General features: G+C 42.0%; 1 protein-coding gene across 2 annotated transcripts in view; it reads left to right on the top strand.

The window, feature by feature from the left end:
* Kantr (KANTR integral membrane protein) overlaps nucleotides 1-23,668 on the top strand; it is a 42,020-nt gene that overhangs the window by 4,094 nt on the left and 14,258 nt on the right. The window contains exons 2-3 of one of the 2 annotated variants that reach the window (XM_057760808.1): nucleotides 1,452-1,809; nucleotides 21,913-22,065. The gene's annotated coding sequence lies outside the window, so the exon portion shown is untranslated. The remainder of the gene's footprint in view (nucleotides 1-1,451; nucleotides 1,810-21,912; nucleotides 22,066-23,668) is intronic. The other variant, XM_057760809.1, reaches the window with a different exon arrangement.

The following is a 23,668-nucleotide window of genomic DNA, read 5'->3' on the forward strand; positions in this document are numbered from 1 at the left end:
CTCCTATTGGAGCTCAGAGATCAAACTCAAATTTTTTTTGTCATTTATCTCTTTTGTGGCCTAGTGAATTCAGTCTGTAGATTTTTCTCACAAAAAAAAATCTTTTAAAATCAGAAAAAAACATATCTAGAATTAGAAAGCCAAATATTGAAATATTAAAATACAGAAAAAATATGTTAGAGTTATATATATGTTGCCCGTGAACCCATTAAATGGTAAGGTGATATGGTTTAATGACTACAATGATGTATTTTTATTTGTGTGTATACTCGTGTGTGCTCCCAGGCATGCACTCATGTGTGCTGTGCAAAGGTGTGCAGCATCTGTGCTCAGGTACCCATGAAGGCCAAAAGAAAGTTTCTGATCCCCTGGAGTTGGAGTTACAGGCAAGTGACCTTCATACTGACACCCAAACTCAGCTCCTCTACAAGAACAGTAAGCATCTTTAACCAATGACTCAGCCCTCTGGCTCCCCATCATCATGCTTTTCAAACATGAACTATAAATTTCAGAGATTACATATTTGAGATATCTGCAATTTTATATGATGGACAAATCTCTGATTACTACTGGAGACAATCACCAATATTAGTACTGTCAAGGTGAGTTATATTTCTTGGTTTTTGAAAACAGTATTTCTCTGTGTAGCCTTGGCTGTCCTGGACCTCAGTCAGTAGACCAGGCTGGCCTCGAACTCAGAAATCCGCCTGCCTCTGCCTCCCGAGAATGTGAGTTACATTCTTTGTTGAAAACATGCTAAATGTTGCTAAACAGAGAGGGGAAACAAAGATGTAAATTCGTTCCCATCCAAGTCATTCCTCCCTGCCCCCAAGCCCTATCCCCAGACTCTCCTGGAAGATCTGTGCTACCCAAATTAAAAACCTTGCTCATAGAAGGAGCCTTCCTGGTCTCCTTTTCTTCTTAAACAGCTTTCCTTTAGAAGACAGAGGGCTGGGTTTTATTCTGGGTAATTGCTGCTCAATTTCAGGCCAGTCAGTTTGCCTCTTTTGGAAGGCCAGCTATGCTCACCCACTATACCACCAACGCCCCACCAAGTTTGCCTCTTTAGGCCATAGCTTATTTTACTTGAATACTGACTGACTGCCTATATGCCTAATTAAAAAAACTTCCGCGTATATTGGCTCGCACCTTTAATCCCAGTACTCGGGAGGCAGAGGCAGGCCTGATTTACATGGCGAGTTCTAGGTCAGCCAGGGCTACAAAGTAGGGTCACATTTTTTTTCCTCCATGGATGGAATTAGGAACCGTGTTTACCTGGATAGAGAAATATCTGGGCTCAGAAACTCCTACAAGTGGGTGTGGAGCTATGGGAAACTGGGAACAGAGTCGTAGTGTCTCTTAGCAAAGCGGTGTAAGGGCAAAGTGCCTACAGAAAGAACGAAGACGTCAGGAAAGTTGGAAGTCTATTCGGTGATTTGTATTTCGCCCAGTTTCGGTTTTCCTGAGTGCTCACAAGCGACCCCCAGAAAGCCAGTCGAATGGACGGACCCTGAAAGAGGAGTGATCCTTTCCTGACCAGTGTTGTTAACGGAAGGGCTTGGCTCATAAGCCAATCACACCCTCGAGAGGGTGGAGTTTTCATCGGTGCTTCCATTTCCAACCAATCCGAGGGAAGGCAGAAGCGCAGTCCTCCAATGGGAGTTGAGGAGCCCGCGGTAGTGATGGAGCCCCGCTACCCTGCCATCGCTCCGCTGAGCGTCGCGTGAAGCATCCGTGATCTGCGAGATCTTGCTGTGGGCCAGGTATCCATTCTCCTGCGGCAGCTGTTAGAACCTACGGAGACTAGAGGTATTCCGCGAAAAGCAGTAAAGATGGGATGGTGGGTGAGAGGGCGGCGGGAGGGGAGAGAAAGACCCTAAACGCCTGTGGGGAGGGACCTGGCGCGCGCTTTTACCTGGGCGGCCTTTCAACTCGAGATGCGTGGGTGGTGGAGGATCTTTTGCCTAGCAAAAATAAATAAATAAATAAAAAATAAAAGCGAATGCGCGAATGCTCCTGCGTCCCCTCCAGACAGCACCCGGTGAATACCCTTGAACCCACCACCCATGCCCACCCTCTCTGAACCTCCCCATCCCAGCCTCTAGGGAAAAGATTCCGTGCAGGTCTGCTGCTCACGTGATTGTCTGTGTTCCAGTCTTGACTCCATATCTGCCCCCCCCCCAACATTTTCTGTCTCTCTCTTTCTCTGAGACGTACTAAGATATACCAGACTCAGGAGGCCTAATCCTGACCAGACCACTTAAAATCAGCTATGAAACTTTGAACTATCCACTTTACTCATCTGGGCCTCAGTTTCATCATCCGTCAAATGGGGTCTGTCTCTGCCTGAGTCAATGCACATCCTTGGTCCCTAGAAATTTTTTCAATAAGTAATGATGATTGTGATTGAAAAGAATATTAATTCTCTTAGTCTGACTTTTTTTTCCACCCTTGCCTGTCTCTGGCCCTCTCCCCAGGGAATCTTTTTGAATGTTCTGTCCTCTCTCTTACCTTTCCACAGCAAACCTATGTCTTTCCCATCCCTAATGTGGTTAGAGGTGCACTATTTATAACAATGAGACTGGCCCAGGGGTAGGGCACAATATGGAGCCTGGCCTTGGGCTGCTTCTAAGTCTCATTGGGGAAAGAGCCTTCTTTGTCACTCAGTCTTCTCTATTAAACAGGTAGAGAGACACCAAGGACAGAAAGAAAATAAGATTACAAACCACTTTTTAACCAGCTGTGGTGGAGGTACATGCCTGTATTCACAGCAGGCAGGAGGATTGCCACAAGTTCGAGGCCAGCCTTGGCTAACATAGTGAATTCAAAATAAATCTGCTCTACAATGTAAAATACTATCTCAACCCTCCTCTATCTCTCCCACACACACACACAAAACACTTAATAGCCCTTATGTAATGTTGGTCACCACAGATAGTCCAAGGATCTCTAATTATGTCTTCACCTAACGCTGAACATCTTTTCTGTCCTCATCCAGGAGCTCTTCGAGATCAGACCTTTGGAAACCACTGCCAAGTACCATGAAATCCCATCCCCATTCCCATCCTAACTTTTGAATATTCTTGCCATACCTTTGTCATTCTGACACCTATTGATAATGTATAGGTTGATTCTATCTCGATAATGTATAGTTTGAAATACCTCCTTCACTATTTTAAAATGAAGAGCATAGAAAGTAAAATCTATATGGATAATCCCTCCAAAGCTAATATAACACTTCACTTGTAATATAAGAGAGAAATTTTTATGTTTGTTTGTTTGCTTGTTTGTTTGTTTGTTTTTCTGAGACAGGATTTCTCTGTGTATTCCTGGCTGTCCTAAAACTCACTTTGTAGATCAGGCTGGCCTCAAACTACAGAAATCTGCCTGCCTCTTTGCCTCTTGAGTGCTGGGATCAAAGGTGTGCACCACTACACCTGGCTGAAGAAAAAAAATAAAATAAAACAGTATGCACTTCAGTACATACATACTTGGATATGGCTTCACTAGAAGAAATAATGAAATAATCTTACACATTAGTACATGCATGTGACAACTACATGTGTATTGAGTGGTAACAATGATACAGTTCCATTTCCATAAGTGATGAGTAATTCTTCATAAAGTTCCAAACAAAAGAATGTTTAAACGTCTCATAGTTTCTGGTTGTCAGGTTTCTAGGAACAAAGGCCTCTAGCCTTACCTCCTAGATCTCTGCGTCCTTACTTCGTTGCACCTACAACGGTTTCCTCAGTGGCACTTGAATGTATTAGGTATACTAATGCCTAGGTGGTTTCGTGCTAGGGTTTTCCTTTCTTCAGAGTACTCTCCCCCAAATATCCACAGGTCTCACGCCCTCACTTTCTTCAGGTTTCTATCGAATTGCTATTTTCTTGTTGCAGTCTCCATGGCCATCCTGCTTAAAAATTCCTCCTGGCCCCTGCACTAGCCCAGCTTTAGCCCCTCGCATCACACCTTCTTCCGTAATACAGTTCGGCGTGGCTTAACAGTGAAAATATATTCCAAGAAAAGTATCGTTAGGTAGCTTTGTCATTGTGCAAAATATAGAGTGCTTACTCAAACTGAGACCTTTGTGGCATCAACAAACAATACGATTTTATGGGATGACCATCAATTAAGTAGGTTGTTGACTAAAACATCATTATACAGTGTGTGACTGTATGGTGTTTACTTCTGTTGTGTTTGTAATTTATTCTCTAACTCGTCACTCAATTTTAAGCTCTAGAAAAGGGAAAGGATGTTGTCTTTTTTCCCCCCTCCTGGCGGATCTGTATTACCTAAAACACTACTTGGGGCATAATAGGCTTTCTTAAAAAAATGTTGGTCAAATGGATAAATTGTAAATGAATAAGCAGATTTTTTTAAAACCTAAATAAGGGTTTGGTAGGGCAGTCTAACGTTGCATGGGACCTGGTACAATTCTTTCTTACGTGGGGCTGTCTTGTGCACTGCAGAATGCTGGGCATCTCTGGTTTGCCCACTAAGTGTCACTAATGCTCTCCAGTGATAGTCAGAAATGCTCTTTGACTTGAACAGAGACCTGGCTTTCCCTGATCATTCTGGCCCGCCTTTGCAGCCTCCTCGCCCTTTACCAGTGAGGAGTGGAAGTAGATATCCTTGATTCAAGTTGCCCTTTTCGTGGATTTTCTTTCTTTCCTGGTTAACCCTCGAATTTTGTTTTCTGGTTATTTTCGGTGCTGAGTAGTGAACCCACGATCTCTCACAAGCTGGACAAACACTCCATCACTAAGCAATTTCCAAGCCCTGTTTTCACAATATTTTAGCATTTTTTAGAATTATTCCTTTTTATGTGTATGAGTGTTTTACCTTTATGTATGTACATGGACCATGTGCATGCCTGGCGTGGAAAGAGGTCAGAAGAGAGCATCACATCCCCAGATGGAAGTTATGGATGATTGTGAGTCACCAGTTAGATTTTGGGAACTGAACCTAGGTCCTTTGAAAGAGAAACAAGTGCTCTCAACTTCTTCTTCTTCTTTTTTTTTTTTTTTTTTTTTTTTTTTTTTTTTTGGTTTTTCGAGACAGGGTTTCACTGTGTAACAGCCCTAACTGTCCTGGCACTAGCTCTTGTAGACCAGGCTGGCTTTGAACTCACAGAGATCCACCTGCCTCTGCCTCCCGAGTGCTGGGATTAAAGGCATGCGCCACCACCGCTAAGCCATGCTCTCAACTTCTAAGCCATCTCTCCAGCCCTGTGTTTTCATATTTTTTAAAAAAGATTTATTTATTTTTATGTGTTTGGCCGGCTTGTGCATGCAGTGCCCACAGAGACCAGAAGAGGGCATAGTATCCTCTGGAACAGGAGTTACAGGGTGGGTTGCAAGAGTAACAAGTGCTCTTAGCCACTGAGTCATTTCTCTAGTCTGTGTTTTCAGAATTTTTAAACTTCCAAATTGTTAAGCATTTTTGGAAGAGTTCAAATATTTCCTTAGTGAAATTACCTAAATGTTGAGGAGCTATGTAACTAGAGTGTACCTGTCAGTGAATAGAGGGCATTGTCACGTAGTTGTGCTTCCTTAGCTGGAACAGTTCTTTAGTCTTTCTTGTCTTTCATTGCTTCAATTTTTTTAATTTTTTTATTTTTTAAGACAGGTTCTCCGTACATAGCCTTGGCTGTCCTGGAGCTCACTCTGCAGACCAGGCTGCCCTTGAACTCACAGAGATCCGCCTGCCTCTGCCTCCTGAGTGCTGGGATTAAAGGCATCCGCCACCACACTCTGCTTGATGACTTTGCTAATTTTGGAGTATCCTGGGCAGTTATTCAATAGAATTCCGGTTTGTGTAGGTTTCGTTGTGGTTATATCAGTTTTAAGTTCTGCATTTTGGGCATGAATACCAGAAGAGATGTTATGTGTTCATTATGTTTCATCAGGAGGGACTTGATAACATTTTGCCTCAGTATTCATTTTTTTTTTCTTTGACTGCTTGTTCAATGTGATGCCTGCCAGGTTTCTTTACTATAATTACATTCATATACTGCATCACAATGTTCTGATCAATGACAAAAATACGACACTGGTTCCATAAGATTATCTAGTGACATCTAGACATTGATCTGTATAAGTAAGTACATTCTGATGAAAATAACAATGAGTTCCTTAGAACATGTCTCTGTTGTTAAGCAACTCATAACTATTTCTATTGCATTTTTTTCTCTGTCCTTTTATTAATTGTGTGTATGGGTACACACATGCCACAGCACATGTGTGGAGGTCAAAAGTCAACTTGTTGGAATCACCTCTTTCTCTCCTTGCCTCATGTGTGCCCTGGGGATCAAACTCAGGTTATCAGGCTTGGTCACAAGCACGTTTACCTGCTGAGCCCTCTTACTGGCCCCAAACTCTGTGCGCATACATGCATGTGTGTGCCTGTTTGCTGCTAAGGATAGAATCCAGGAATGCTGAGCAATGCCCCAAACCTGTAGTTTTTTTTCTGTATAACTAATAAGTGATTTATATTAAGATACTCTTTCAAATTTTAAAGCATCCACGCCCTTTCTGTGTTAGTTGTAAATATACATAACATGCAGCTGCCCCTGCCACTCTTCTCCTAGAAGAGTTTGACCACGTGAGCTCTTTCTTACTCCCCTCCCTGTCTGCCTGGTGCTCGGCATCTAATCCAGGGACCGCACATGCTGCTCAGAGGTCTTTCTACAGGGCTAGTCACTGCCCTCCACTTTTGAAAAATATCCTTCTAGCCTCACTGTAGCTAATCTTAATAGACCCAGAGATGGCCTTTGTCATATCTCATCTGGCAACTCTGTGACCCACTCTGCTAGCACCCAGAACGACAGTTTCGTGTCCTCTCTCTTCTGAAATCTCCTTGCTCTGATCTTCATCAGAGGCTTTCTGCTTACTTGGAAATTTAAAGCTATCAGAATAAAATGTCCATCACTCATGAGGCTGAAGCATGAGAACCATCAGTTCCAGGCAAGATCCTGGCTCATAAAGGAAAAAGGGGGTCCATAGATTCCCACCATCCCACCATCCTCCACATAACGTGAACTTATTTACCTTGCTTTCTCTATTATAGATTGGTCATTTTTTTGCTGTCATTAAAATCTAATCTTTCCACTTTGATTTTTTAAAAAAGCCCCATATTCACTTTGTGTTTTTTATGGTTTATTTAACTTTATTTTATGTGCATTGGTGTGAAGGTGTCAGATCCCCTGCAACTGGATCTTCAGACAGTTGTGAGCTGCCATGTGGGTGCTGAGAATTGAACCCGGATTCTCTGGAAGAGCAGTCAGTACTCTTAACCACTGAGCCATCTCTCCAGCCCCTCACTTTGTCTTTTTTCCCCCAAGACAGGGTTTCACTATACAGCTCTGGCTGTCCTAGAACTCACAGGGATCCCTCTGTGTCTTCCAGGTTCTGGGATTAAAGATGCGTGCCACTACGCCCAACAAAAGCCCCTCATGCTCTTGAGGGCATCGCTTCACCGTTCTCTCTTCTCTGTGAAATCACATGTCAGAAGCACCCAAATATTCTGTTATTGATTCCCATTTTTTTCTGTCTAGTATTTCTGGTGCTGGGAATTGGACCATCTCACATGCTAAGCACACACTTTACCACTAAGCTACCCTACCACCTACTTCCATCTTTTTTGTTACAACTTCATTGAGATAGATTTTACAGACCATAAAATTTACCCTACTGCTAAGCTATCTCTCCAACCCGTAAAATAAAATCTTTAAAAAATTTAAAAAAAAATACCAAAAGGTATTAGATAACCAATCAGGGGCTTTTATCTCTGGAGAAGACTGATTCCTTCTCTCGGCAGTCAGTAATTGCCTGATTGTAGGAGGGGGTGTTGTGAGGTTCCCCCATTTTCACATTGGCACATCAACTGGTATTGTCATTTTCTGGGTCTTGTTCAGGCAACCATACTGTTGACATTTCATGGGTGCAGCTCTCCTGTTTCTCTCTCTCTCTCTCTCTCTCTCTCTCTCTCTCTCTCTCTCTCTCTCTCTCTCTCCTCTCTCTCCCCCCCTCTTTCTCACACACCCACATGATAGAGTTACACATATATGATACAATCTCAGAACAGACTTCCTGATCCTCTGGTTTTTACTTTTTCTGCCCCCTCTTCCAGAATGGTCCCTGAGCCTTAGATGCAGGAATTGTTGCTGGTTTGGTGGGGTTGTTTGTTTGTTTGTTTGTTTAGAGGCTTTTTTGTTTTTGAGAATTTTTGTGTCTGTGTTCATCATGGATATTGATCTTCAGTTTTCTTTTTTTATTGTGTCCTTATTCAGTTTGGGTATCAGAGTAATATTGGCATCATAAAATGAGTTTAATAGTGGCCGTTCCCTTTATAGTTTATGAAAACAGTTTGGGGGCATTAGTGTTACTTTTCTCAAAAAGTTGGGTAGAATTCACCAGTGAAAACATTCAGTTTGGAGTTTTCTTTGCTGGGAGACTCTTGTTACTGCTTTCATTTCGTAACTTCTTATAGATCTATTTAAGTTGCTTTATACACTTGGATTTCATTTTCCTACATCACATGTATTTCTAGAGTTTCCAGGGGCTTGGGAATATAATTGTGGTTTGAGAGTATTTAATCTCTTCGTTTGTTTTTGAGACAGGGTCCCTCTGTGTAGCCCTCACTGAACTAGAACTTGCTACATAGAGCAGCATGTTCTTTCCAGGCCCTTCTGCTGCTGTCTGTGAAGCGCTATGATTGTGCCACTATGCCTGGTTGGAATAGAATTGCAAAATATTCCCTAAGAAGAGGCAAGCGGATCTCTGTGAGTTTTAGACCAGCCTGGTCGACATAGTGAGTTCCAGGCCAGCCAGGGGTACATAATGAGGCCCTATCTCAAAAAAAAAGTATGCCCTAATAATCCTCTGGTTTTTATTAGAATTACTTATAATATCCCCCTTTCCACCTCTGGTTTTATTAATTTTTATATTTCTTGTCTTTAGTTTGGTCAAGGGTTTGTTGGTCTTTTTTTTTTTTTCAAAGAAAACTCTGTTTCACTGATTCTTTGTATTGTTCTTTAGTGCTCATTTCATCCTGATCTCTGTGTGTGTGCGTGCGCGCGCGCGCGCGCGCGCGCGCGTCACATTTGTTCCTTGTTACCAAGCAGGACAGAAAAGGGCCTTGGATTCCCTGGAACTGGAATTTATAGTGGTCATGAGCCACTTTGTAGGTGCTGGAAACTAAACCCTGACCGTCTGCGGGAGTAGCAAGTGTTCTTTACTGAAGCATCTCTAAGATGCCCTCCTTAAGAAGGTTTTTTAAAGAAGTTATTGTGATTTTTTTTTGTATTTGTTAAACCTTGCTTTGTATCCTAAAAGGTATTCCAGTGTAGAGAAGGTTCCTAAGAAAAACACATGTTCTGCATCTATTGAGTAGACCATTTGCTTGTTAGCTCCATTTGATCTATGGTTAATTTAGTTCTGAAGTTTGTTGGCTGATTTTTTTTGTTGTTGTTGTTTCGACACAGGGTTTCTTTTGTAGCTCTAGAGGATGGAACTCACTCTGTAGACCACTCTGGCCTTGAACTCACAGAGATCCTCCTGCCTTTGCCTCCTGAGTGCTGGGGTTAAAGGTGTGTGCCACCACTGCCTGGCTTGTTGGTTGATTTTTAGTTTGGATGACTTAGCTAAAGATGAAAGTGAGTAATTCTGTCACCCACCTACTATTATTGCATCAGGACCTCTCTGACCTTTCCGCCCATTAGTGGCCTTCTGTAGTTTTCTAATTTTGATTTGAAATCCGCTTTATCAAAGTTAGAATAGTTATGGCAGCTTTTTTTCAGCTTCCATTCGCTTGAACAATTGACTTTCTTGCTTTGGCTCTCAGTCTGTGTCTTTGCCAGGGACACCAGATCTTGGGGTGGTAGGGTGGGTTTGGTTTTGGTGTTTTTGTTTTATTTTTATTTTAATTCAGTCAGCTAATTTTCTACTTTCAATTGGAAAACTAAGATAATTTCTGTTTAAGGTTATTTTCTAATTCTTATCATTTTCTTGTATTTTTTTCTTCTGGCCACTGAGATCATTGAGTGCTCTTTTCTATTTCCTTAGTTATTATTGGGGACTCTCTGGTTGCTGTATTGGATATAGGATTCTTTTCTAGTTCTTCATCCTTGTGAAATTTATTCTCTGCTGTGCTTTCATCATTGGTTGTATTTCTTCCTCCTATGTGTTTAAGATTTTTTTTAACATCTTCTTCAAGTTCTGGCATGGTGTTTATGAATCGCTTTCGTTCGTGTTTGTATTGAAATAACCTCCTTTCTATTTCAATTTTAAAAGGTGACTTTGATGGATTGGTAGTTGCTTACTTTCACAGACTGAAATGCATACACTATCTTGTATTTCCCTGCCTTTTAGAGTTGATAAATGGTTTGATGTTATTCTAATGTATTTCCATTTGTGGGTGAGTTGGGTTTGAGTTTTCTCTTATAGCTTCTTTGTTTTGTATTTTTGAAAAAATTTTTTGGGAACAAGTTCTCACATAACCCAGGCCATTCTTGAATTGACTACGGTAGCCAAGGATGTCCTTGAACTCCTGAACCTACTGTATCAACTTCCCAATTACTGGGATTACAGAAGTAAGTCGCAACATTCACCTCTAATTTTCTTCCAAAAGGGCTTAGTCATATTAAATAAAACTTTAAGTTTTTTCAATATACCACTGGATTTGGCTATCTAGTAATATGTTGTATTTTTTATATTTGTTTACGGGATATATGTACAGTTTTCTCATAATGGCTTTATCCGGTTTTAGCTTTAGGGGCCTTTTTTTTTTCCTTTAGAATGACTTGACAGCTATTTCTGCCGGGCGGTGGTGGTGCACACCTTTAATCCCAGCACTCGGGAGGCAGAGGCAGGCAGATCTCTGTGAGTTCGAGACCAGCCTGGTCTACAAGAGCTAGTTCCAGGACAGGCTCCAAAACCACAGAGAAACTCTGTCTCGAAAAACCAAAAAAAAAAAAAAAAAAAAAAAAAAAAGAATGACTTGACAGCTATTTCCTCTTCCATTAGTTTTGCAAAAGATTTGTGAAAAATTGTGTGATGGTTAATATCAATTGCCAACTTGACAGGATCTAGAGTCCCCTAGGAGACAAGACTCTGCGCATGCCTGTGAGGGATCATCTAGATTGGGTTAAGTGAGGTGGGAGGACCCACCCTGAATATGGGCACTACCATCCCATGCTCTGGGGTCTAGGACTGAATAAAAAAGAGACCGTGAACTTAACACAAGCAGTCACTACTCTCTACTCCCTAATTGTGGCTCCAATCTAAAGAGCTGCCTCGTGCTTCTGTCACTGCCTTTTGTCCCCACCCTGATGAACTGTAGCCTTGACCTCTAAGCCAAAATAGACATTTCCTTCCCTAAGTTTCTTTGGTGAGGCATTTTGTTGTAGCAAGGAGGATGGTAACTAGTACAGACAGCTGTTTGTTTTGTATGTTTCTTTTGGTTCTTCCCTTCTTCAATTTTTTTTTTTTTTTTTTTTTGGTTTTTCGAGACAGGGTTTCTCTGTGGTTTTGGAGTCTGTCCTGGAACTAGCTCTTGTAGACCAGGCTGGCCTCGAACTCCCAGAGATCCGCCTGCCTCTGCCTCCCAAGTGCTGGGATTAAAGGCGTGCGCCACCACCGCCCGGCTCAATTTCTTTTTTGTGTTAAATGTATTCTGTCTACTATAACCTTTTAATTCCTTTGTAGCTATGCTTTTATTTCAGTTTTCAGTGATTGTTGTAGATGTTACAATTAAAATTGCAACTTGAATCAGTCTACTCTGGGTGGGAGGGAAAGAGGGGCTTTTCTGCAGTGTGAGTCTGATTCCTACCATGTCTATCATAGTATTGCCATAAGAACTGTCAGTAGGGGACTGGAGAGATGGCTCAGTGGTTAAGGGCACTGACTGCTTTTCCAGAGGGCCTGGGTTCAGTTCCCAGTACCCACATGGCAGCTCACAACTGTCTGTAACTCAAGTTCCAGAGGATTTGACACCCACTGCAAAACACCAATGTACATAAAATAAAAATAAAAAAGGAACTGTCAATAGTTTTAATAGTATTTCCTTTATGCAGTTTTTTATTTTTTTTTTATTTTTATTTATTTATTTTGGTTTTTCGAGACAGGGTTTCTCTGTGGTTTTGGAGCCTGTCCTGGAACTAGCTCTTTTTTTTTTTCTAAATTTTTTTATTAATTAATTTATTTAATTATTAAAGATTTCTGCCTCTTCCCCGCCACCACCTCCCATTCCCTCCCCCTCCCCCAATCAAGTCTTCCTCCCTCCTCAGCCCAAAGAGCAAGCAGGTTTCTCTGCCCTGTGGGAGGTCCAAGGACCACCCACCTCCATCCAGGTCTATTAAGGTGAGCATCCAAACTACCTGGGCTCCCACAAAGCCATTACGTGCAATAGGATCAAGAACCCATTGCCATTGTTCTTCAGTTCTCAGTAGTCCTCATTGTCCGTTATGTTCAGCGAGACCGGTTTTGTCCCATGCTTTTTCAGACCCCGGCCAGCTGGCCTTGGTGAGTTCCCGATAGAACATCCCCTTTGCCTCAGTGTGTGGGTGCACCCCTCGCGGTCCTGAGTTCCTTGCTCGTGCTCACTCTCCTTCTGCTCCTCCTTTGGATCGTGAGACTTCAGTCCAGTGCTCCAATGTTGGTCTCTGTCTCTCTCTTCTTTCATCGCCTGATGAAGGTTAATATTCAGGAGGATGCTTATATGTATTTCTTTGGGTTCACCTTCTTATTTAGCTTCTCTAGAATCACGAATTATAGTCTCAATGTCCTTTATTTATGGCTAGAAACCAAATATGAGTGAGTACATCCCATGTTCCTCTTTTTGGGTCTGGCTTACCTCACTCAGGATAGTGTTTTCTATTTCCGTCCATTTGTATGCAAAATTCAAGAAGTCATTGTTTTTTACTGCTGAGTAGTATTCTAATATGTATATATTCCATACTTTCTTCATCCATTCTTCCATTGAAGGACATCTAGGTTGTTTCCAGGTTCTGGCTATTACAAACAATGCTGCTATGAACATAGTTGAGCATATACTTTTGTTGTATGTTAGGGCATCTCTTGGGTATATTCCCAATAGTGGTATTGCTGGGTCGAGAGGTAGATTGAACCCGACTTTCCTGAGAAACCGCCACACTGCTTTCCAAAGTGGTTGCACAAGTTTGCATTCCCACCAGCAATGGAGGAGAGTGCCCCTTTCTCCACAACCTCTCCAGCAGAGGCTATCATTGGTGTTTTTGATTTTAGCCATTCTGACCGGTGTAAGATGGTATCTTAATGTTGTCTTGATTTGCATTTCCCTGATTGCTAAGGAAGTTGAACACGATCTTAAGTGTCTTTTGGCCATTTGAACTTCTTCTGTTGAAAAGTCTCTGTTCAGCTCAGTGCCCCATTTTATAATTGGATTGATTAACCTTTTACGGTCTAATTTCTTGAGTTCTTTGTATATTTTGGATATCAGACCTTTGTCAGTTGCGGGGTTGGTGAAGATCTTCTCCCAGTCAGTGGGTTGCCTTTCTGTCTTAGTGACAGTGTCCTTTGCTTTACAGAAGCTTCTCAGTCTCAGGAGGTCCCATTTATTTAATGATGTCCTTAGTGTTTGTGCTGCTGGGGTTATACGTAGGAAGTGTTCTCCTGTGCCCTGGAACTAGCTCTTGTAGACCAGGCTGGTCTCGAACTCACAGAGATCCGCCTGCCTCTGCCTCCTGAGTGCTGGGATTAAAGGCGTGCGCCACCACCACCTGGCTAATACTTAATTCTTTAATTTCAACATGAATTAGTGTTTCTTTTGAATCTGGTAGCAGCAAGTTTTATGTTTAGTTTATCTTAAACTGTTTCCATCTTCATAGGACAGCAATGCCGGATATAGAATTTTAAGTTGATGATATTTTTCTTCTACTATTTTGAAGCTGTCGGCATACCATCTTCCAGCCTCATGGTTTCTGAAGAGAGGCAATTGTTAGTCTTAAGTCATTTTCATTTTTATTTCATTTAAAAAAAACACTTCGTCCAGACTTCCCGAAAAACTTTCAGACTAATCAGAATGAAGAAAGGGGATGGGGATGTGCTTCTTTATCTTTCTCCTTCTCTCGTATAGTACATCCCGGTCACGGTGTCCCTCCCTCCACTCCTCCTCACCCCACTCCCAACCTTCCCGCTCCCCCAGATCTCCTCCTCCTGGATAATGCTTCATACGGTGTATGTACTTGTATGAAAATTTTAAAAAGACAAAACGGAACTGATATAATTAATATGATAGCTATATAATATAAACAGCACGCTTAATAGAGTGTAAAGTGGCAGTAAACTATCAAAGAACTACACGCAGAATGAAAAGAATTGGCAGCAAGCTGCTCCCATGAAACAAACACTGATTGATGCGTGTACTTTCCAGGTTTGCTCTTTTTTTAATTAATTAATTTATTTATTTATTATGTATACAATATTCTGTCTGTGTGAATGCCTGCAGGCCAGAAGAGGGCACCAGACCTCATTACAGATGGTTGTGAGCCACCATGTGGTTGCTGGGAATTGAACTCAGGACCTTTGGAAGAGCAGGCAATGCTCTTAACCTCTGAGCCATCTCTCCAGTCCTCCAGGTTTGCTCTTTTTTAAAATTATTTATTTATTATTTATACAGTGTTCTGTCTGCACTCCAGAAGAGGGAACCAGATCAAATTACAGATGGTTGTGAGCCACCATATGGTTGCTGGGAATTGAACTCAGGACCTCTGGAAGAGCAGCCAGTGCTCTTAACCTCTGAGCCATCTCTCCTGCCCCCAGGTTTGCTCTTAACTTTCCATTGTAAAGCCACTGATCACTGAGGCTTCTTTCAAGTATGAGGTTTTTAACATTAATCATACTTTCAGGACTAAGGATGCAGGTCAGCGGTGACGTGATTCAGCACTCGCCTGGCAGTCCTGAGCTGCAAGTTCTGTTTCGAGCACTTGCAAAAGGGTCCACATACAGACCTTTGAAATTACCTTCTACCTAAAAAATAAGAAAATAAGGCCCAGCAAGATGTGTCGTGGGTAAAGACAATTGCCCCAGGTGACCTGAGTTTGATTCCTAGAACCTAAAATAAGGGGGAAGGAGAAAAGGACTCAACAGAGCTGTCCCCTGACCTCCGCATGCATACCGTGGTGCACACGTGAGTGCTCACGCACACGCACGCGTGTGCGCACATACACGCGTGTGCGCACATACACACACAGAAAGAGAGAGAGAGAATGATAATTTAAAAATTACCCTTTACCCCCCCCCCCACTGCCTCTCTGCCAGCACATCGTTGCTGAAGTGGACAGTGATGTGGGGAAACAAAGCAAACTCTTCCATTCCTAAAATGTCAAGTCCCAGCCAATGGAAATGAAAGGATGTAAGTGACTAGATGTTCACCATTTGTAGTGGAAAAATGCGAAGTATGAAGATGATTTAACTAAAACTTCATTCCTTTCTCTCAAAGCAACAAGTATTCCCAAGACTAGCACTAAGTGGTATTTAATTCGCTGTGCATACAGAGCTACAGAAACTTAGATTTGCTCTGAAACATACAACCTCATTAAATATTGCCTCCTATTTCCCAGTTTAATTTGTTAGCAATTCCTTATGGGGAAAAGAAATACTTTCCACTTTTCAGAATTCTTTGTGAGTGCTTGGAGCTGCACCCAAGTCTTTGCAAGTGCATTAAGACCCTGAGTTGCTTCTCCAGCCCCAGGGTTGATGATTTTTCATTGATCTTCTGTCTGGCAATAGTTTTAAAAGTCTAATTTACTTAAATATGTAGAGCTAGCCCTGCTCTCGTTCAGTTTCCATTGACATGGCGTATCATTTCCGTCATTTCAACGTTCAGTCCGTATGTGTCCTTAAAGATTGACTATCTTATAAGCAGCTCATAATTGGGTATATAGTTTTGTTACTCTAGTTAGCCTTTTGATTGGAGACTTTAATCTACTTAAACTCAAGTTAATTATAAGAGGGGTTTTTTTTTTGTAACTCAAGTGTTTTTTTTTTTTTTTACTTTTTTAAACTTATTCTTCTCTCACATATTACACCCCCACTGCAGTCTTCCCTCCTTCGGCCCCTCTTCACTCCCGCCATTCACTCTTCCTCTGTTTCCCTTCAGAAAAGGGCAGAGCTCCCATGGATGCCAGCCAGCCATAGGACATCAAGTGAGACTAGGGACCTCTCTTCTTGTTAAGGCTAGACAAGGCAATCCCTTAGGAGGAAAGGTTCCCAGAAGCAGGCCCCAATGTCAGGCAGCCCCTGCTCCCACTGTTAGGAGCCCCACAAGAGGACTAAGCTACACAGCTGTAACACACATGCAGAGTGCCTGGGTCAGTCCCATGCAGGCTCCCTGGTTGTCACTTCAGTCTCTGTGAGCCCCTATGAGCCCAGGCTAGCTGATTCTGTGGATTTTCTTGTGTCTTGACCCCATCAAGGCTAATTTAAGCTGATAGCAACTTTGATTGGATTAGGTAACCATGCCTGTATTTCATTCTCACTACGTCTCAATTTTTGATGTCACAGCCTACATTTTTTGTATTGCGTGTTTGTTAAATTGTTGCGCTATTTTAACATTTTGTCTCTTAATATTCATAGTAAAGGTAAAAGATTAAATAACTTCCTTTAGCATTTCTTAAAAGACAGTTATGGATGACTAACTTCCTTGGCTTTTGTTTGTCTGGTGAAGTCTTATGACTCTCCATCTGTGAAGAACGACTTTGCCAAGTACAGTCTTCTAGATTGGGAAGGCTTGGTTTGGTTGACTGTAGCAGACTGACTAGTGACCCTCTCACTCTTTCCTGCTGACGAATCTGATGCCGCCCTTATTGCAACTCTCTGTGTGTTGTTTGCTTCTTTTTGCCACTTTCAGAATCTTTTGTTCTTGGTTTCTGATGATTAACTCTGTCTTTTTCAAGGCCTCTTTGCATTGGATCTGATTGAATCTCTTGGACTTTCCCATACTTAGATAATTATATCTTTTGTAAAAAGTCAAAGCATTTTCTATTCTTTCTTTCAGGTCTTTGTCCCTTTGTCTTTCTCTTCTCTGTCATGTACTTATGTCCTTTTGAAGAAGCTTATGGGACAACATCAAGAGATTGGATTCTTTTGATTCTCTGTATTATAAACTTCAGTGATTGTAGTTTTCCACTCCAGAATTTTTGTTTGATTTTTTTAAATTTACTTATTTATTATATATACACTTTCCAGGATACAGTGCCAGATCTCATTAGAGATGGTTGTGAGCCACCATGTGGTTGCTGGGAATTGAATTCAGGACCCCTGGAAGAGCAGTCAGTGCTCTTAACCTCTGAGCCATCTCTCCAGCCCCCAGTTTTTTTTTTAATTTTTTTCCCTCAAGAGGGCGCCAGAGCTCAGGACGAATGACCGCGAGCCACAGTGTGTTTAGCGGGAATCGAACTCTGGACCTCTGGATTTCAGGACAATCGGGCCATGAACAGTGCTTTTAACCGCTGAGCCATCTCTCCAGATGGTTTTGTTTGATTTTTTTTTTTTTTAAGAATAATTTCTGTGGCTTTGTTAATTTTTCCTTTTGGTCACTTAATGTTGTCTTGCTAACATTGAATTGTTTTTCTCTCTATTCTCATTGGCTGTCAATGAGCTTTTCAGTAATTATATTGAACGCTTTTCAGACAGTCCTAAATCTCTTCTTTACAGTTGATGGCTGGTGCTTTCCTTGAGTACTATACCACTGTGTTTCTCTGATTGTTCTTGATCCCTGTGACTATGGTTTTGTGTCTGTACATTTGAAGAAGTAGGATCTTATTTCCATCGTTCTAAAGTGGCTTTTTCTGTGGCAGCCCATTCCTGGTCAGTATGTTTTTTGGACAAGCTTAGTGTGGCAAAGTTGGTTCCTGATACCTGGGTTACTAAGGTGGACCTCGTGCCTGGGTCTGTGTTATTCAGCCTAGAACCTTGGATGCAAGAGCACTGACCTGTTGATTGGGTCTGAAGCAGTAGGCTTAGAGTTTATGTCCATGGGTTTCCTCAAATAGAAGCTTGAGGTCTAGGTCCACAGAGTCTACTGTGTACTAGGGTGAGCCTTGAGCTTGGGTCCGCAGAAGCCAGCCAGGATTTTGGACAGTGTCTGGTCTGTTGGCATGTACCTAAATCCCGTCAGTGAGATCTGGCATAGCACAGGGACAGTCTTGCGATCTGAATCTGTGAGACTGGGAATCTAGATTCTGGATCAATAAGACCAAAAGCTTGCATCTACAGAGACTGGCCAGGCACTACTGCCTGCTGGGTAAGCATGGATCCTGTCTATGCCGGAGAAGACTTAGGATCTGAATTCCATGGAGCCTGAAACCATGGGGGCTGACTTAGATCCTGGGTAGGACTGGTACTGGGCAAGTATAGGGCATAGATCTCCGGGGTTCAGCCCCACACTGAAGTCTGCATGGCATATACTTGGATCTTCATTCTGTTAGAATAGCCTAGACTGTGGGTCTTATAGAATGTAGAGATATAGGGGCCAACCTTTCACTAAACAGGCCCAGAGCATGTGTCTGTGGCCCCAGCCTGGTAACTACAATCAAGAGGGCTAACCTTAGGATGAGGCAGGCCTGAGGCTACTAGGGTGGACCTGAAGTGCGGGACCCAGGGTCATGGGGCATGAGTGGCTATGAAGTAAACTAAGCATGTGAGATCTGGCCTGGTACTTGGACAGGTTTGAGTCTTTGGCCATTCTGGAACCTGTGACCACTTGAGTTCTAGTATTGGGTTGGTTCTGAACCTATCAGGAACAAGTAGCCTGAAGCTTTGGGGAATATGGCGCCTGGATGGGCCTTGAGGCTATCATCAGGTACTGACCTAGAATCTTGGACTGTGGTAGATGCCCAGAGCTGGACTTTACTGGAATCAGCTCAGTTTGGGTATCCAGAACAAGGCTATTGGCCGTGTTTGGGGGATGAATGAACGCCGTGATACAGAACTGGCCTTTTTGCATGTCTTCAGTGTGTCTTCTTACTCTCTACGCCAGGTACTGGAGCCTGCTGCTTGCTTTCCTTAGTGTGAATAATAGTGGTTTCATGTAAGGGAAGACAAATAATAGAAAATCCCACTCTGCCATCTTGATGACATCTGGATTCTCTAGATTTTGTTCACATTTATTTTGTTTGGTTTTTGTTACTGCTGTTATATGTGAGTATTTTTGGTTGTTGCTATGTATTTATTAAATTCTGGATACTAATTCTATGGATTCTGTATTCTCTGTATTGTATTATGTGGCTCCTGAGTTTTCTTTCTTTTTTTTTTTCTGAGTTTTCTTTCAACATATTTTAGGTTCTTGTTTTTATTTTTAAGCCTGGATTCCTAAGGATAAGGCCTAGGTGAATAAGTTTTATAATCAGCCTATAATTGCTGAGAAAAAAATCTTAAATATTTATCTATATATTTTTCACTTTTTGTTGTGAAGATCTGTGTATGAAGACATACCTACATATTTCAGAGAGTTTATGAGACCACCTAAGTTTTCATTTTCTGTTTGCACAGGGCCTTCACAGTTAGACAGAAGTGAGTGACTTTAGTCTTTGCCTGTTTTCCGGTGCATACACATGGCATTGAGTATGTCTGCAGCCCATAAAATCCTTAGTAATAGATCAGAGTTCTTCAAAGTTCTGATTGTATCAGTCTCTAAAGTTTTCTTTTCATGTCAGGTCTGGTGACTTTTAATCCCGGCACTCTGGAGGCAGAGGCAGTAAGATCTTAGAGTTTTAGGCTAGCCTGATCTACCCATGTTATCCCTTTAAATTCCCAAGGTGGTAAAAGACATTGTCCGGAACTTGGTCACCTTTGAGCTAACACACCAGACACTGGTTGAAAGTTCACAAAGGGAATAGCCACAATGACAGTGCTATAAACCCTACTGTTTCTTCGAGATTCAGTAGTCTCTGTAAATGGAGACTGCGCTTTTGTTTCCCGGCCACCCAGACCCAAATAATCCCACAGAAACTATATTAATTACAACACTGTTTGACCAATGGCTCAGACCTATTCCTAGCTAGCTCTTAAATCTTAAATTAACCCATTTCTATTATTTTATTTTTTACCATGAAGTTTGTGGTTTGTTACCTCATATCTTGCTTCTTGGGCGGCTACATGGCCTCTGCCTAACTCTTCTTTCCTACTCTATTGCTGCTTGGATTTCCTACCTTATTATATTCTGCCCTGCCATAGGCCAAAGCAGCTCCTTTATTAACCAATGGTAATAAAACATATTCACAGCATACAGAGGGGAATCCCACATCAAGTCTCTTGGATCATTTTCACTTCATTGTATGACTATGGTTAATTGCCACAGTTCTGAAATGATTTGATTGGTTTGTTCATTTTTTAAAAAGTGTTCTGTGATGGAGGAGGGAAATGATGTCTATGTGTTACTTTCATTGGTTAATAAAGAAACTGCCTTGGCCCTGATAGGACAGAAAATTAGGTAGGTGGAGTAGACAGAACAGAATTCTGGGAGAAAGAAGCCAAGTCAGGCAGTCGCCATGATTCTCCCACCCAACAGACACAGGTTAAGATCTTCCTGGTAAGCCACACCTCGTGGGGCTACACAGATTATTAAAAATGGGTTAATCTAGATGTAAGAGCTAGCCAATAAGAGGCTGGAGCTAATGGGCCAAGCAGTGTTTAAAAGAATACAGTTTCCATGTAATTATTTTGGGGCATAAGCTAGCCATGCGGGAGCCGGGGCGGCTGGAACGCAGCCCACTGCTCCACTTACTACAGTTCTGGAGAGGGAAAGTGAGCTCATTAAAGTCCTTTCTCAGCCATTCTGTGTATTTCCTAATTCTCTTATTTTAAAAATAAGTGTTTTGGAGGTGTGGGTGCACTTGTGTGTGCAGGTGGGTGTGGGTATAGATGTGAGTATATGTGGGTGCTGGTGATGGAATCAGGGCCTTATACATGATAGGCAAATGATCAGCCCTAGCGCTTGGGTGTTTTTAAGAATTATTTTTATATTTTAAATTATATGTGTATCTGTGGGGGGGGGGTGTATACACAGGAGTGCTGGTGCCTGTGGAGCCTAAAAGAAGGTATCATATGTTAGATATGGGACTGAAGAGATGGTTCAGTAGTAAGAGCCTTTGGTGATCTTGAAGAGAAGTTGAGTTTAGTTCCCAGCACCTTCATCAGGCAATTCACAACCACCAATAACTCCAGCACTAGGAGTTATGGCTTAGTTAGGGTTTCTATTGCAATGATAAAACACTATAGTCAAAAGGAAGTTGGGTAATAAAGAATTTTTTTTACATCTTAGAAATCTCAAATTATACTCTATCACTGAAGAAAGTCAGGGCAGGAACCTAGAGCCAGGAGCTGATGCAGAGGCCATAGAGGAGTGCTGCTTACTGGCTTACTCTTCACAATTTGTTAGGCTGTTTGTTTGTTTGTTTGTTTTTCAAGACAGGGTTTCTCTGTGTAGCCCTGGCTGTCCTGGAACTCACTCTGTAGACCAGACTGGCCTCGGACTCAGAAATCTGCCTGCCTCCGCCTCCCAAGTTCTGGGATTAAAGGTGTATGTCAACACCACCCAGGACTACCAGCCCTAAAATTGCACTGCCCACAGTGAGCTGGGCCCTCCCACATTGATCATTAGTCAAGAAAGTTACTTCACAGGCTTGCCCATAGGCCAGTCCGGTGGGAGCATTTTCTCAGTTGAGGTTCCTTCTTCCCAGATGACTCTAACTTGTGTCAAGTTGATGGAAAAGTGCCCTCTTCTGCCCTCTGCAAACACCTAAACACACATGGCATACACTCACAGACATGCACACATACACATAAATAAAACTAAAGATAAATACTTATTTGTTTATTTATGTGTATGTGTGTGTTTCTCGATGTGGGTTTGTGCTTCTGAGTACAGGTTTTGTGGAAGCCAGAAGAAGGCGTTGGATCCCCCTGGAGCTGGAGGTACAGGCAATTGTGAACCAAGCAAGGTTGCTGGGAACTGAAGTTGGGGTCCTGTGGAAGAACAGGATGAACTGTTAACTGCTGAGCCATCTCTCCAGCCCCAAAGGTAAATCTTTTAAAACTACATTTTAAATTATGTTCAGTAAATGAGAAAAGAATCTATGTTATACAGATGGGTTATAAAGATAATTTATTGAAAACTCAAGAACCTACCACTCCATGCAAGAGCGGCATTAATGATAATATCTATCTATGTGTCCCATGTCCCTGCCTGTCTGCCCCATCAAAATCGCCACTCCTAGCCAGGCATGGTGGTACTTGTCTTTAATCCCAGCACTGGAGAGGCAGACATGGGGGATCTCTGCGAGTTTCAGGCCAACCAGGACTACATAGTGAGACCTTGTCTTAAAAACAAGTTGCCACTGGGGTTGGAGAGATGACTTAGTAGTTAAGAGCTCTGGCTGCCCTTCCAGAGGACCCGGGTTCAATTCCCAGTAGCCACATGACAGCTCAAACCTGCCTGTAACTCTAGTTCCAGGGGATCTGACACCCCCACACAGACAAACATGCAGGCAAAACAACCAATGCATATAAAATTTTAAAAAAAACAAACATTAAACCAGCTGGCAGTGGGGCACACCTTAAAGAAAAAACAGGTTGCCACCCCTAAATTTGTGTTTCACGTTATCCTGCTGTTTGGACATGTGGAATTTTTTTCTCAAATTTGCATATTGCCTTGGGTGTAAGCTTTTGGAAAATAGTATCATACTTGTGTGACTTTTTTTTTTTTTTTTTGGAAAGACATGAACAAATGTCTCTTCACCCCAGATAGGACACTGACAATGGACTAAAACTATTCCACCCAAGTCTAGCTTGATGATCTATAGCTGCTTCTCTCCTTGCTCTGACAAAGCCACCTAAGGAAGGAAAGGGATGTTTTGATACGCACTTTGAGTAGAGCCTGTCATTGTCTTCTTTTGCTTTCTATTGCTGTGGTAAACACCATGGCCAAAAACAACTTGGGAAGGAAGAGGTTTGTTTCATATTACAGCTTACGGTTTATCATGAAGGGAAATTAGGACACTCAGAGCAGGAACCTGGAAGCAGAAATTGAACCAGAGGCCATGGCGGAATGCTGCCTAATGGCTTGTTCTCCATAGCTTACTCAGCCTGCTTTTCTTCTTTTCCTTTTGTAACTTTTAAAATTTAATATATTTTTAATTAAAGTATAATTACATCATTTCCCCTTCCTTTTCTCTTTTCTCTTTCCTCCCTTCCCCCCACACCATTTCCCTCTCAAATTGATGACCTCTTTTTCTTTATTATTATAATATACATATATGTACAAATACAACCCTCTGGGTTCGTTTTTCTATGTGTCTCTGTGTGTGTAGCTATTTCAGGACTGACCACTTTGTATTCTATAGAGAGGGGCTCATCCCTGGGAGAGGCTATTTTTCCATCTCCCAGCAGTCATTAGTTCCCTGGAGTTCTTTGTCTAGAGTGGGACTATGAGGTTTTACCCCCTTCCCTGTTAGCATGGCTGGCTATTAATATTGTCATTGATCAGGTCTTGTTTAGACAGCCATTTTGTTTGTTTGGTTTTGGTTTTTGAGACAGGGTTTCTCTGTGTAACAGCCCTGGCTGTCCTGGAACTTGTTTTGTAGACCAGTCTAGCCCTGAACTCACAGAGATCCACCTGCCTCTGC

Source organism: Chionomys nivalis, chromosome X (genome assembly GCF_950005125.1).
Source record: "Chionomys nivalis chromosome X, mChiNiv1.1, whole genome shotgun sequence".
Lineage (NCBI taxonomy): Eukaryota > Metazoa > Chordata > Mammalia > Rodentia > Cricetidae > Chionomys > Chionomys nivalis.